The following is a 16,753-nucleotide window of genomic DNA, read 5'->3' on the forward strand; positions in this document are numbered from 1 at the left end:
CGCATTGTTTTAGGTCATGGTCTTCATCAGAGCAAGAGAAAGCAAACCAGGAAAAGTTGCATATTTGGCTTGTGAATCTAGTGCCACTATGATACTGGGTTGCAGACTTCATGGTGTGTCGTAGCATGGTGGAGAAGAAAAGGGCAATAGGTACAGTCAGCTGAGACTGTGGAGTGACCTTACTTAGAACAACAGGTTCTCAAGAGATCCAAGCTAGTCAGAAGACTCCTAACCCACTCCTGAGAGAGAGCATTAATCACCCATGAGAACAGAGCCCATAACCAAACCCAGCTCCACTGGGCCAGACTTATTAAAGGTCCCACCACCCCACAGTGCTGCCCTGGGGACCAAGCCTCCAGCACATGGCCGCTGGGGGACAGACCTTATTCAGACTGCAGCTAGAGGGGAGTGACTCTTGTGCTGAGCTGGCATCTAGACAGAGCTGTCCAGTAAGCATTACAGTGTGCTTTAAGGAGGAAGAGAATCTAGCAAGACATCTTTAGGAGTCAGCTCCACAGAGAAAAGCACCACTATCCTGAATCCTCAGTGTGGACTCAGAACACTGCCTGTGTGCAGAGGTTTTGTATCAGATGAATGAATGAAGTTGGTTTCCTGCATTTTCCTAAAGGAAGACTATTTTTTGAGACAGGGTCTTACTAGGTAGCCTATGCTGGTCTCAAACTTGCAATCCCCTGCCATAGCCTCCTAAGTGCTGAGTCATAAGTGTGCAGCACCATGTCTGTCCCTAATAGATTTTTTGACATTTTGATGATTCCAGCTTCAGAACAACAGTCATTGTCTAATACTGTTAATGTAGGAGAGAATGTCTAAGAAATTAGACTTACTGTGTACAGATTTGAGAAAATTCCCTGCACAAAAATTTCCATCATTAGTTTTCCTCCTCCTCTTCTTCCTCCTCTTTCTCTTTCTCCATCTTTCCTAAAAGTGGAGAGAAAAGCAATTGTAGCCATAGTTTCTTTTTAAATATTTCCTATGGAGACTTTAATATGCTTGCATTCTGAATTGGCTTTTTCTTTTTGAGAATGAATAAAAACTTTAGCTCAGAATGAAGTTCATTTAAATTGTTTCAAGCTGGTCACTGAATTTCTAAGCTGTGCCCACTCTCCAGGTATTTTCTTTTTGGATCCAAGGGCCTGAAACGTAAATTTTAAAACAAATTGGAAGGTCCTTGCCAGTAAGTTTTGTTGGGATCAGAGGTTTGTGCTGTGTCTACACACCCGACAACTATGCTGAGGGAAAAGCTGAGAGAAAAGATTAAAGAGATCAAATCATGGAAGTAACTGATTTGGAAAAGACTTAAATGGAAGATTGAAGGCCCTGGTGGCTGTGCCGAGGATTAAGAAACATAAGTGATTTTGGCTCTTTAACTTGCTTTGAAAACCACACAGAATCGTTTTTTCCATTTTCCTAAGTCTTGGAATCTCTACGTTCAGAATAACTTCAAACAGATGTGTCTGATTTCAAATGTTCTCCCAAAAGACCACATAGGCTCCTCTGCAGGGTAAAGGGGCATATAATCCAGAACATGAAACTCGGTGTGACAGTACCATTTATCTAACTTCACTCTAGGTTGGGCAGCAGGCAAAGCCAAACCAAGTTGGCAACAAATGTCCTGAAAATGTATGATGGCTTAAATAGCAAAATTAAACGTGATCCAAAGAGGTCACTGAACTCCAGGGAAGAGAGGGAGTGGTGGGAAAGGGGAGGGAGGAGCCTGACTGGAAATCTCCAGGTTTTATCTGTTTAATTTAATATTTAACTCTGCAGTTGTTGGTTTTTTTGGGGGGCGGGGGAGACTTTTTTCTGAGACAGGATTTTACTATGCAGCACTGGATGACCTGTAACTCTCTTTGTAGGTCAAGCTGGCCTCACACTCAAAGAGATCTGCCTGCTGAATGCTGAGATGAAGTGTTTGTGCCACTGTACCCAGCCCTATTGGAGACCCTTGTAAGGAGAGCTGCATATGTCATTGTGTCTCATTCTAAGGTCATACCCTACACCAATGCTACTACAAAAGGTTATGTTGTCATTAACCCTGTGGTCATCAGCACTATGACCACCCCCATCACTACCACCACAACAATGATTGTCATCATCACCACCACCATTAACACCATCAGCACTACCATCACCATCAGCACCGATATAACTGCCACCACATTGCCAGCACCAGTACTGCCACTACTTCCACCCCCAGCATTACCATCTCATCCTCAGAATTGAAGGCAGGTATCTTAAGCTAAAAGTTTGAACACAGTATTAGCTGCCCTTAGCCATCTCAGGTTCATATTAAACAATCTTCTTAAGAAGATTAAAACCCCAAATGTAGCAGCCATTGGTTATGAAATCCTTCCAAACAAGCCCTTCTGTTGTGGATTGTGTGTCAGAGTCAGGTCCTGGTTGGCGTATAACTGTGCCGTTCAGCCACTTGACAAATGTTATGGGTTTCCAGGCTGCTTTCTGCTGATGCTAACTGTGTTTTTATCCAGCTGCACCCTTTGTCTTCACTTGGCCTGCAGCAGTGTTCCCAACTGGATGCACAGAAACAGCTCTGTGCTTTCTCTACGGACACTAAGGCTTTCCCCTTTCTCTTTTGAGTATTTTAAGAAGTCCAACTTCAAGACACGGATTTTGGGGAGTTAAACTTTCAGTAATCATGATTAATGCCCAATACAGAAGACACTCAAGGACAATGAAGTCACATACCAGACTTAGCTTTATTTCAGCATGTGGAAATGGGCATCTGGTGCTGTTTGCAGGGTTCCCTGGACCTTTTCAGATGTGTGCTTCCTTTTCCCATTGTGTTGTTGTGATAATCAGGGTAATGGAACCCAGGTCCTCATGCAAGCTGTGTAAATGGTCTAACGCTGAGCTGTACTCCTAGCTCCAACATCTTTCCTGGTATAGGTATTCTGGCAGGCATTTTTGTGTCAGATTTTTTTCTTTTTGAGACAGAGTCTCTCTGTGTACTCCTAGCCATCCTGAAACTTGATTTGTAGACCAGGCTGGCCTCAAACTCACAGAGATTCACCCGACTACAGCCCCTGTCCTCCCCCCCCCCCCCCCCCCCCCCCCGCCTCATTCTCACCATAATCACTCAGAAAGGGGCCACTCTTCCATGGGCATCACCATGGTTATCCTTTACTTTTACAGCTAATATCCACTATGAGTGAGTAATACCATGTTTGTCTTTCTGGGTCTGGTTACCTCGCTCAGGATGAACTTTTCTAGTTCCATCATTTGCCTTCAAATGTCATGGCGTCATTGTTTCTAACAGCTGAGTAATACTCCGTTGTGAGAATGTACCACATTTTCTTTATCCATTCTTCTGTTGAGAGGCATCTAGGTTCTGGCTATTACAAATAAAGCTGCTATGAACATAGTTGAGCAAGTGTCCTTGTGGTATGATTAAGCATCCTTTGCTTATATGCCCAAGAGTGGTATCACTGGATCTTGAGGTAGACCTGGGACCTCTACATATATGTGACAGATTTACCCAAACCACACAAAGACTCAACAAAGAAAGAGAATTACATACCAGTCCCATCATGAACATTGATGCTAAAATACTGGCAAACTGAATCCAAGAACATAGCAGAAAGATCATCCACCATGATCAAGTTGGCATCATCCTAGAGATGCAGGGGTGGTTCAACACATGAAAATCTGTCCATGTAATTCACCAGAAAAACAAACTGAAAGAAAAAAACCACATGATTATCTCATTAGGTGCTGAAAAAGCATTTGACAAAATCCAATACCCCTTCATCATAAAAGTCTTGGAGAGATCAGAGATACAAGGAACATACCTAAATATAATAAAAGCAATATACAGTAAGCTGACAGCCAATGTCAAATTAAATGGAAAGGAACTCAAAGCAATTCCACTAAAATCAAAACCAATACAAGGCTATTCACTCTCTCCATATCCACTCAATATAGTACTTGAAGTTTTAGCTAGAGCAATAAAACAACAAAAGAAGATCAAGGGGATACAAATTGGAAAAGAAGGACTCAGAGTATTGCTATTTGCAGACGATGTGATAGCTTGTTGATATTTTTTATCAGGAAGTTTTTTAACTTGTATTTTGAAATAATTATTTCTGAGACTCCTGGGTAGCCCCTCTCCATCTCCTCTCACCTCTCCTCACAGTAAATCTTCTATAAGTGGGTTATAATATTAAATATTATATATAAGTGGGGATATTAGTCTCACATTGTTAGTAGCCCACAAGTCTTAGACAGAGTCCAGAGTTGTAGGCAAGTTTCAGGTGCATCATTAGTATGTGCTTGTGTATAACTCTGTGCAATTTTGTCCCATGTATACAGTTGTGTAACTACCGTCACAACCAAATTTCAAGCTATTTTTTCTGCACAAAGTGGCTCTCTACAATCCCATCTATAACACCCTTCTTTCCCCCTCTGCATCCCATTTCCCTGGGTAACTACTAACTTTTTCTCCACCTAATAATTCTTTCAGTTTGAAAATGGTATATTAATAGACTTCTACAATACACAACTTTCCAACATTGGAATTTTTACTCAGTACAAAGTATATAAAACCTATTCTTGTAATTAATAGTTTGTGCTCTTTATTGCTGTGTAGAATGCCGTTATATGGATAGACCATAGTTTGTCAATTCATCCTTCAAAAGGCACTTAAATTTTCTCCTGGTTTTGGTTACAAATAAACCTGCTATTAATTTTCATTTCCTTGAGATAAATGCAAGAGAAGATGATTGTCCCATGTAGGTAAGGATGTGTAGTTTTATACTAAACTACAAAACTGATTTCCATTATGGCTCCATCATTTTTCATTCCTAAAAACAGTGTTTGAAAGTCATCCTGTCCTCTGCTTTCTGGCTTACATTTAGTATTCTAATTATTTTTGTTTCAGTTGTTCTAGCAGGGATATGGTGATATCATTTAGCTTTTATCATGGAATAAGAACCACCAGTTTTTTTAGGAAACTTCCAGAATTCCAGGGACCAGATTGGGACAACTGGGGTATCTATATTGTACTAAGTAACTACAGGTTGTCATCACCTAGTGAAAGACAGCTGTTGTGGGACAACTCTGACTGTTGAGGTGTTTAGCCTCAAGGCCCAAATAACTGACAGGTTCTAAGTGTCTCAAGTGTGACTTGGCTGTCGTTACTGTGTTAAAGCTTTATATGTGTGTGTATGTGTGTGTGTGTGTGTGTGTGTGTGTGTGTGTGTGTGTGTGTATATATATATATATATATATATATATATATATATATATATATATCTTTGGTTATGTTGCTTTAGAGAACCCTGACTAAAGCAAATTATAGTACCAGGGGTGGGATAATGTTGTGATAGACCTGACCATGTTTTGGGGAGAGGATTGTGGAAGGACTTTGAAACTTTGGCTAGAAAATCCATTGAGTGTTCAGAGTCTAATGAGTTGTTGTGGGAACTTAGAATATAATGCTGAGAGCAGAGCAGATAATGAAGGCCTGGCTTGTGAAGTTTCAGAGGGAAGGTTTGAGAGTCTTTTAGGACTCTGTCAGGTAGAAGAGAAAGTGAGAAGTAGCCTGAATGCATTGGCATGGGAGACAACTTCCTGGATAGAACAACAGTAGCACTGACACTAAGATCACTAATTTATAAATGGGACCTTATGAAACTGAAAATCTTCTGTAAGGCAAAGAACACTGTCAATAGGACAAAATGGCAGCCTACAGAATGGGAAAAGATCTTCACCAACCCCACATAAGACAGAGGGCTGAATTCCAAAATGTATAAAGAACTTCAGATACTAGACATCAAAAACTCAAATAATCCAAGTTTAAAAATGGGGTACATGGGATGTGGTGGCACACACCTTTAAAAATTGGGTACAGATCTAAACAGAGAATTCTTAATAGAATAATCTCAAATGGTTGAGAAACGCTTAAGAAAATATTCAACATTCTCTAGCCATCAGGGAAATGCAAATCAAAATAACTCTGAGATTCCATCTTAGATCTGTCAGAATGGCTAAGATCAAAACCACAAACGACAGCTTATGCTGGAGAGGATATGGAGCAAAGGGAACACTCCTCCACTGCTGGTGGGAGTGCAGACTTGTATAGCCACATTGGAAATCAATATGGTGATTTCTCAGAAAATTGGGAATCAATCTACCTCAAGACCCAGCTATACCACTCTTGGGCATATATCCAAAGGGTGCTCAATCATACCACAAAGACACTTGTTCAACTATGTTCATAGCCTTTATTGTAATAGCCAGAACCTGAAAACAACCTAGATGCTTCTCAACCAAAGAACAGATAAAGAAAATGTAGTACATTACACAATGGAGTACTACTCAGCTGTTAGAAACAATGACACCATGAAATTTGAAGGCAAATGATGGAACTAGAAAAAAAAATCATGCTGAGTGAGATAACCCAGACCCAGAAAGACAAACATGGTATGTACTCACTCATAGTGGATATTAGCTGTAAAATAAAGGATAACCATGTTGCAATCCACAGACTCAGAGAGGCTAAGTAACAAGGAGTGCTCAAGGGAGATGCATAGATCTCCCTGGAAAGGGGAAATAGAAGAGATTTCATGGGTGGACTGGGGGTGGATGGAGATGGGAACATGAGGAATTGGGTTGGGGGATGAATAGAGGGGGAGAGTACTGAAAGAGATAACTCGAAAGGGAGTGCATTTAGGGGTCAGATAGAAACTTGGTGTAAGGGAAACTCCCAGGAATCTACTAGGATGACCCCACTTAAGACTTCTAGAAATAGAGGATACATAGCCTGAACTGGCCATCTCTTGTGACCTGGCAAGACTTCCAGTGGAGGGACTGGGACATCAACCAGCCATATAACCTTTAGCCTATAGCCTGTCCTGCCTATGGGATGTGCTGGGGTGAGGGTGGCGCAGAGATTGTGGGAGTGGCCAACCTATGACTGGTCAGCCTGAGACCCATGTCATAAGAGTGGGTTCACCCCTGACACTGCCTGGGGTGCTCGGATTCAGATGTTAGACAGCCCAGACACCTAGGATAGAACCAAACAGACTGGAGAAAAAATACCAGTGTAATGATGCCTAATGATATTCTACTATATTCATAAATTGGTGCCTACCCCAATTGTCATCAGAGAGGCTTCATTCATCAACTGATAGAAACAGATGCAGAGACCGACAGCAAACATTTGGCTGAATTTGGGGAATCCTGCTGAAGAGAGAGAGGAAAGATTGTAGGAGCCAGAGAGGTCAAGGACACCACAAGAAAACCCACAGAAACAACCAACCTGGGCTCAGCAGAGCTCACAGAGTCTGAACTGACAACCAGGGAGTCTGCGTGGGACTGACCTAGGCACCATCTATCTATCTATCTATCTATCTATCTATCTATCTATCTATCTATCCACACACACACATATGTGTATATATGTATATGTGTGTGTGACAGTTGTATAGCTTGGTCTACTCCTAACAGTGGGAGCAGGGGCTGTCCCAAATGCTTTGGCTGGCTTTTAGGAACCCATTCCTCATACTGGGTTGCCTTGCCCAGCCACAACGTAAGCAGAAGTGCTTAGTCTTACTGGAACCTGATATACCATGCTTTGTTGATACCCATGGAAGGCCTGCCTGCCCCTTTATGAACAGAAATAGAGGAGGAGTGGGTTGGGGGGCGCTCAGAGGGGGATGTAGGGAGGGAAGGGGAGGAGAGGAGGGAGGGGAAACTGCAGTCAGGCTGTAAGACAAACAAATAAAAAATAAATTTTTAAATAAAGAAAGGACTCTATCAGGGCCATTAGATCATGAGTCCGCAGTCATTAACACCACTGCAAAACTAGTTTCCCTGCCCTTTATAGTCAGTGGGAGCATGGATCACAGACTTCAGCATGGTCTCCAGAGGCAGCACAGACCACTGACACTAACACGACCTTCTGTCACAGCACAGGCCATGGATACCATCACAGCCCTGGGCAGCAGCAGCACAGGCCAAGGATATCAACATGGCCTCCAGGTCAACACAACCTCAGCCTCAGTAGGACCACAACATGGCCTTCAGCAGTAATACAGACCATGGACATCAACATGGCCCCAGGGGGAGATGGGGGAAGGCATTGAAGCACAGACCACAGACATCCTCAGGGCACTCAGTGGTGATGTTTTAGTTTTGTACCCTGACACTCTAAGAGGGTGTGTGTGTGTGTGTGTGTGTGTGTGTGTGTGTGTGTGTGTGTGTTTTGGATTGCTAATGTTTAAAATCCTATCATCTACAAGTAGGATTACTTTGACTTCCTATGTGTGTCCCTTTTATTTCTATTTCTTGTCTTACAGCTCTAGCTGAGATTTCAAGTACCATACTAAGTACGGGGAGAAAGCAGACACTCTGATTTTATCCCTAATCTTAATGAGAACACTCTGAGGTTTTCTCCACTCACCATGGTGTTGGCTAGAGGTTTGTTGTATGTAACCATTCTCATGTTCAGATATGTTCCCTCCATTCCTAGCCTCTCCTTGACTTTTATCATGAAGGAATATCAGGTTTAGTCAAAGCCTTTTGTGCATCTAATGAGGTGATCATGTGATTTTTTTTTTTTACTTTGTGTCTATATGATGGATAACATTTATTGATTTGCACATGTTAAGTCATTCTTGAATCTCTGGAATGAAGCCAACTTGGTCATGATGAATGAATGAGCTTTTAAGTATGATTTTGGATTCAATTGCCAGTATTTTGCTGAGAATTTTTGTATGTTCATTTGTATGAAGTTTTGTGTGTTCATTGGGGAAATCAGTCTTTCTCTTCTTTGTTGTTGTAGTTTCTTTGTCTGGTTTTGGTATTGGGGTAATACTGATTCCTTAAAAAGAGGTTGGAAGCCCTTCTTTCCTTTTCTACTTAATGAAGTAATTCTTAAGGTGCAATGACAGGGCTCATAAGCAGAGGTTCTCTGTCTGTCTTTCTGTCTGTGTGTCTGTCTCTCTCTCTGTCTCTCTGTCTCTCTGTCTCCCTCTCCCTCTCCCTCTCCCTCTCTCCCTCTCCTCCACTCTGTTTTCCTTTTTCCCTTTCCTCTTCTGTCTGGTTTTGTTTTGTTTTTGTCTCCAGAATTGTTGTCTCAGCCTTGACTGAAATGCAGATGAAATCCCCCTGGGTCTGAGAAGAGAAAGGGGGGCACACAGAGGAGGCATTGTAAATCCAAACAGCAGGAAGTATCTGAAGAGGAAAGTCTCTAAAGAGCAGCTCTACCTAAACAAGGGCTAATAATTGGAGAGAAATCGAATCTAGGAAGTGGAGCTTTAAGATAATTACAAGTTACATTTGTCCATCAACAATCCAGAGTCTCTAATTTCTGTAAGGACCATTCACTAGATAGTTAAGGTATAAAAGAGACACTTTAAAATACTGTTTTATATTTTTGAGGATGAAAAGGGGAGCATTTTCACTCCAAATGGCAAAACTTCACACACACACATACACACACACACACACACACACACACACACACACACACACTTATGATATTCCCACACATCTCTGTGTATTTCTATGAAAACTTTTTAAGGCTGCTATTTATAGAAAATGACAGATATACATGTTTGTTAAATATTTTTTTATGTTAAATCTGTATGGCATACAATTGCTTTTTTATGATGAGATTACAGAAGCTGCCAGCCTCTCTAGACAGTAACATTAGTATTTGGATAAGCCTTTTTATTACTCTTCATCTAACAGACAAAAGACTACTTTATTAAGTCTTGTCAATGGGAGTAATGGGCTTCCACATTTAAGAGGTAGTTAAACTACTAAAATGTAACTGTGCAGGTGTGTTTTATGTTAACCTGACAGAAGCTAGAGTCACTTGGGAAGAAGGAACCACAATTGAGAAAATGCCCCCACCAGACTGGACTGTGGAAGGGCCCAGCCCACTATGGGCAGTGCTGTCCCTGGGCAAGTGGTCTTGAATTGCATAAGAAAGCAGGCTAAGCAAGCTATGAGAACAGACTGGTAACAGCACCCCTCTACGCCTCTACGCCTCTGCATTAGTTCCTGTCTCCAGGTTCCTGCCTTGATCTTCTGCTCTGACTTCCCTGGATGATGGACTTACAAACTATTAGCTGAAATTAACCCTTTCCTCCCTAAATTGCTTTTGGTCTTGGTTTTTATCACAGCAGTAGAAAAAAAACGTAAGACAGAAATCTTGTCGATTGCTCAGAGAAATTTCTAAGTGACTTTCTACTAGACAGCTGTAAAATGTAATTTCAGAAGACACATAAAATTTAAAAGATTGGACCTATACATGGGGACAGCTCTGGGTTTTGCTTCATGTGGGAATGGAGATTATATTCATAGAGTGTAAAAGTTGAGGTGAGCTGATTTTACCTTGAGAGGATAAAGTTGGTGATCTGAATTAACTCATGGGCTTGCCTCTAAGCATCAGTTCCTTGCTGGTGGATGTTATGATGCACTTTGTTGTGAATAATGCTAAGAGGTTAATGATTTTAAGATATACCTTGCTATGTATATTCAGCTGTAACAGTCAATGTCTAGAAGGTTATTAAGGTAGACCCACCATTGTTTGAACAAAGCACAATTAGGTTTAGATTCTTCGTGTTCAGGAGTCACTTGGCTCAGTATTTTTTAAAATTCTGATACATACATAAGAAAAGTTTTTATGTAATACTCATAAACATATATTTGTCAAGGACATTGATCCCACCCGAGAGTCTAGCTAGAAGGGCAACCGCTTGGCTAACAATGGTACTATTACTATACTCCATTTGTGTATTAAATTGGCACTTCCCAGCTTGTCCATCCCCTTTGTCCTAAGAAAACCCAGAGAGACTAGCAGGCTAGCCCCAAGTGCACTTGCCCCAGTGGCCTTCCCAGTGTGTGCATCTGCCCTGATGGTTCCTCCTGGGGTGTGTATCTGCCTTAACAGCCCCCTGCCCCCAGAGTGTGGCCTGGCTGTGGACAAGCTGGTTTCATTCCCGTGACGGGGGCATAACTGGGGAACTGGGGGATAGTTACAAAGAGATTGCTCTGGTTAGTGCCTTCCCTTCATGTCGCACTTCTCCCTTGTGTTCTGCGTACATTTCTCCCTACTGATTAAATTCTTCACAGTTTGCTCCCACATTGGGAGCACTGAACATCTAAGTGTCGTCACTTGATCTCTGTCCCTAGACAGTTATATAAGGCCCCAGGGCTATGATGCATTTCCTACCCAGTTCTACTTATCTCTCCTAAGGCAAAGTTTTAATGTTGAACATGATTTAGAGTAAGTTGGTGACCACTTGAATTTATCTCTGTAGGTAGGAAGCAATGAAGACTTCGGAAGGGAAGTTTGCCTTCCAAACAGAAGCAGTTCCCATTTCACCAGCTACATGGAAGATGGACTGAGGAGAGGCGGCCTGGAACCGAGTCGAGAGGTGTTAACCACGGCAGGAATAAAATCAGGTAGCAAAAGACCTCTGTGAAAGGGTCTCGTAGTGGGTGGCTGTTTGAGCCATGCTCTGAAGCACCACCCCTAGTGAGGCAGCAGATGTATGTTACACCTGCCTATGACCTTGAGGTACCTGCCACTGGGGCGTGGCCACTGGGGGACCCTCAAGACCTGGGATGCACATACGCTCTTCGCTACCTCTTGGTTTTTGGATGCTGGTATGGACCAGGGCAGAGCTCACCAGAGAACCGCATTGGACCGTGCCTCACCCTTCCAGGAGCTACCCACTACAGGGTCTAGCAGCTTCCTGATGAGTTCCTGCTGAAGCCTGTTAGGAGCAGGCAGGGGAGCCCTGTACGTGGAGGTTGCACAGCCCTAGGGATCCCCAAGAGCTCTCCACCATCACTTTCCCATTTCAGGAGCATGCCAGAAACAGACCAGGCAAGGAGAGAGCTTCCATTTTGAGTGCCTCTGCCTGTTCTTGGGTGGTAGCTCAACGGTGGCCAGCACAGTTTCACACTGCCCACGTGGCCTGGTCCAAGTTCCCCAAAAAAGTCCCTTCCCCTTCCTCAGTGGCTGTGTGAAAACGCGAACTTTCTCTCATCCTGCTCTCAAAGAATCACTGTTTCCGATGCTTGTTGGAGCCCCATAATTTTGCTAGCATTCTAAAATGGAAGTCTTGGGGACTCCAAGGAGGGGGTGAGAAAGCGTAGATCTTGGCAAACAGGAAACATTTAAAGCAGACACTGAGGGAAAGATGGGAGTGTGCAGGATATAACGTGGATAGTAGGTGGACTGCTACAGTCCAAAACAGGGTAACATTTACAACATTCAAGTGGTCGTGAAAGCAGAGCTCTCTCCTCAAAAACACATCAGGTGGTTTGTTCTGAGCCAGTATAAGCTAGCAGGGTCTATAATGCAGACTTAGGTAGACTTAGGTTACCAGGAACAGTGTGCTGTGCTGTACTGTGGAAGGTGTGACATGGACTTTTATTGTCGCAGAACAAAAGAAAGCTATACACCAATTCATTTACCAAATACATTGGTGAGGGACCAGGTGGACAGACCATTGGCAGAGTGGAGAAACCTTTGCTTTTGAAGCAGTCTTGCCAATTGACCCAGGTTGACCTTGAACTCATGATCCTCATGTCTCAGCCTTCTGAATGCAGAGATTACAGGTGTGCACCACTGCACCTGACACCAGGAAGCCTTTTCTACTAGTTCCAGCTGTTGCCTTACAACCTTCTTAGGTCTAGGGTTAGTTGAGGCTATGCCTTGGCCATACATTTTGAGAGTTTTACCTAATACCCACAAAGATGCTAGGTCAGATACAAAGGTTGAGCTATGCAAGATGATGTCTGTTCTCCAGACCCAACATCCCACCTCTGCACAATCATGATGCTCTACTCAGCCAATGTTAAGCTGTCATCAGGACCTTTAACATATCTGGTTCCTGCAGAGAACTTTGGTTCTACTAGAAGGAATCTGGGTATACAAATGCTAAGCCATGGCTGGATATGGTGGTACATGCCTGTAATATCATTACTTGAGAGGCAGAAGTAGGAAGATCTCTGTGAGTTCAAGGCCAGTGAGTTCCAGTCCAACTAGGACCACATGGTGACACTTCATCTCAAAAAAGAAATAAAGAGCCAGACAGTGGTGGGGCATGCCTTTAATCACAGCACTAGGCAGGCAGGATGAGTTTGAGGTCAGCCAGGTCAGTTCCAGGACGGCCAGGACTACGCAGAGAAACCTTGTCTCCAAAAACCAAATAAATAAATAAACAAAATAATAATAATAATAATAATAATAATAATAATAATAAAGAATCGCTAATCCCTGAATTAAGAAAAGTGTTTACCTAGCTAATGAAGTTGATGCCTTACTTGTACACATTTCCTCCAATAAAGCCATAGCTACTCCAACAAAGCCATACTTCTTAACAGTGCCACTCTCTTTGGGGGCCATTTTCTTTCAAACCACCACATGGATGAAGTGCCAAGAACATGTGCCAGGTCGTCAACTTGCAACAGGAGCAAAGAGGAGGTGCCACGGAGAACAAACAGGTAGGGGGGCAAACAGGAAACCGACTACAACTTAATATTTATGATATAACTCCATTTATGTAGAAACCCATCAATTTCCATCCATCCATCCATCCATCCATTCATCCATCCATCCATCCATCCATCCATCCATCCATCCATCCATCTGCCAAAGAAATTAAAGAGTCCTTGAGCTTCATAAACTGGCAGGATATACAATGGATCAGAAACATTATTAAGTCAAAAAGATTTACTGTAGATGAATATACACTCAATGAATCTAGTTCCATTTAAAACACACACAGACATACACAGACACAGACACACAGACACACAGACACACACACACAGAGACAGACAGACAGACACACACACACACACACACACACTGTTTCTATATGTACAGTTTGAGGGGAAACTTGTAGATTAGAGAGAATCCTGAGCTGACAGATGGTCATCACTTTGGACAGATACCGTATCTTGCTGAGACTATTTTGGCACAGTTTCCATGAGATCTTGAAGGTCACAGGATGGAAAGGAATGACTAACAACTAAGCTTCATGGTAAACAAATTGTTAGGATTTGGCTCCTGCCACTCCACTTGCCCCAGCGACTTTGTTGAGACTGGCACTCTGTCTCCTGGCTGTTAGAATGGGAGCATGCGCACATGAAGCCCTCTTGGCTGGCATTGATACTGAGGTTCGTAATGGGATCATGTAGCTGCTCTTGACATCACCTAAGATTTCATTGGCATCTGAAAGGTCCCACTTCTTGATGGGCTGAAGTTTTCTGTGAGGTTGCCATGTAAGGAAGAGCATGATGGCAGGTATTTAGAACATTCTTTTCTAACTGTTACATAGGGTTGATGGATTTGTTTTTCAGCATCAACGCCCCTGAGCCACAGCATTTACTCTTTTTTTTTTTTTTTTTTTTTGATGAAGACATCAATTTGGACAGTGATAATCCAGACATAGCTTAAAAAAAAAAAGAGTCTAGTTTGCATTAAGCACAGGATCGAAAAATCTGGACACTTGTGTATGGTCTTCCTCTGAGTTTGCTTTCTACTGGCATGATAAAACATCATGGCCAAAAGTAACTTAGGGAGAAAGGACCTTGTGACTTACAGGTTATATCCTGTCATCAAAGGAAAGTAGAGCAGGAACTCAGAGCAAGAACCTGGAGGCAGGAATGGAAGCAGAGACTGTGGAGGAATACTGCTGACCGGCTTGCTCAGCTACCTTTCTTCTACAACCCTGGCCCACCTGCCTAAGGATTGCACCACTCACACTGGGCTGGGACCTCCTGCATCAATTACTAATTAAGACAATGCTCATAGATACATCCACAGGCCAATCTGATGGAGGCAATTCCTTAGATGAGATTCCCTCTTCCCAGGTGAGTCTAGGTTGTGACAAGTTGACAAAAACTCACCAGCACAGCCTTTGTCACATGACACAGTTAACAAAGTGTGTGTGAGAGCTGACTTGATGTAGTATTCTGTGGAAGTCTTCTGGAACTTCAGCATCTTTCCACTGGACAATCTGCTTGTGAGAGGTGGACGTGTGAGCAAGAGGTTCTGCTGTGGCCAATGTCCAGCTGTCACAGTGGAGGGAGAGCAGCTGACTGAAGTCCCTGTAGGCAATGGGTGCCTTCCCTCACATCTAACTGGAGCTACATGGTTAGTGCTGGCCATAGTGGATACCATTTCTTCTTATAATGTGACTTAGAGTGTTTTATGGTCTGGATTGTACATCCCTCAATTCAGATGTTGAAGTTATCACCCCAGTATTTTAGAAGCTACTGTATGTGAAACTATGATCTTTAGAGGTTAAGGTTGACTGAAGTTGAATGTGGTCATTATGGAATGATTTGGTATAATTTGACAAATGTCCTTACATGAAGATTAGATTAGGACACACATACCACAGAGTGGGGGATGGGGAATGTGTAAGGAGACAGAGGGGAGATGGCTATCTAGAAGTTAAGATGAGAAGACTCTGGAGAAACTAACTATAGCCATATCTTGATGTGAGCTTCAAGCCTCTAGGCTTGCAAGGAACAATCTATTATTTAAATCAGTCTGTGACATTTGTTAGAGCAGCCAGCACAGACACATACATTGTATATGCTTTCTCCGTCCTCTTTTCCTCTCTGCTGGCTGTGAAGTAGGTGCTTAGGACAAACTTGAAAGTATGTTGAAGATAATGAATCTTCTATAAGCCCAAATCTCAAAATCACCCTGTGGGTTGGAGTCTGCCATTGATAGCAAACAGGGAAATCCTTTTGGTGTTTTGTTTTGTTTTGTTTTGTTTTAAAAAAAAGAGTAAATAAGCCCATAAAAACATGAAGCTACCCAGACCCAGCTGATCTGCCAATGAGCTAAAATTGATGCCCCCTAAACAGAGACATCCTCAAGGTAGATGAGGGGGGACAAGTGGCTAACCCTTGGGAGAAGAGCATCAGTGTGGTGTGAATGGACATTCTTTAGAGTCACAACTCCAAGATGATGAGGAGAAGGTGGTTGAAATGAGACAGTGCATTGATTGGGGGCATGTTCTTCGGGAAAAGGGGAGTGAGTGTTTAAACCTCATGATGCCACAAGAAAGATATCATAATCTGGGACTAAAACCTTGAGTGAATGATTCTCGTTTAGAAAAAAATGATTGAGTCCCATGCTGATAAACAACAGCTGTGGCAGAAAATACAAAAAAAATGTTGGTGTTTATGTTGGCTTTCTTCTGCCAGGACTTTTCATGTGAAGTGCGCTGTGTGTAAGGCTTTCTGACTAAGTTACTTAATAAGTCACCAAAGCACCCGAGTAATTAAGAAGTGGGTGGTCTATCTTGATGGGTAAACAACATAATTTATCTGTGATCCTTTTTGTTCCTGCTTTGGGATGAGTTCCAAATTCACAAACTCATTCAGACTGAAAACTGAGCTTGGCTCTAAATGAATGAATACTCTCAAATCCAAACCTGGGAACCCCCAGTAGCAGCATCAGCCAGCATTCAGGCTGGGATGGGAGCCCAGGTCTAGGGCCACTGTAGGTGCCAAGCTGTCCTGTTCCCCCACACCCCAAGAATGTTCTGTTGTAACAGGGCTAAACTGAAGCCCCACATAGTATCACATTCTGTTATGGGCCATTCTTGTGGCCCTCTTTTTCTTCTAAGTACACGGGTAGGGGTGTGCAGTATGCTTGACTGTGGTTAGATGTGGCATGCCGTTCACTCTGGCCAGTGAAATCCGAATGGAAACACTTGAGACC

The sequence above is a fragment of the Peromyscus eremicus genome, chromosome 5 (genome assembly GCF_949786415.1).
Source record: "Peromyscus eremicus chromosome 5, PerEre_H2_v1, whole genome shotgun sequence".
Lineage (NCBI taxonomy): Eukaryota > Metazoa > Chordata > Mammalia > Rodentia > Cricetidae > Peromyscus > Peromyscus eremicus.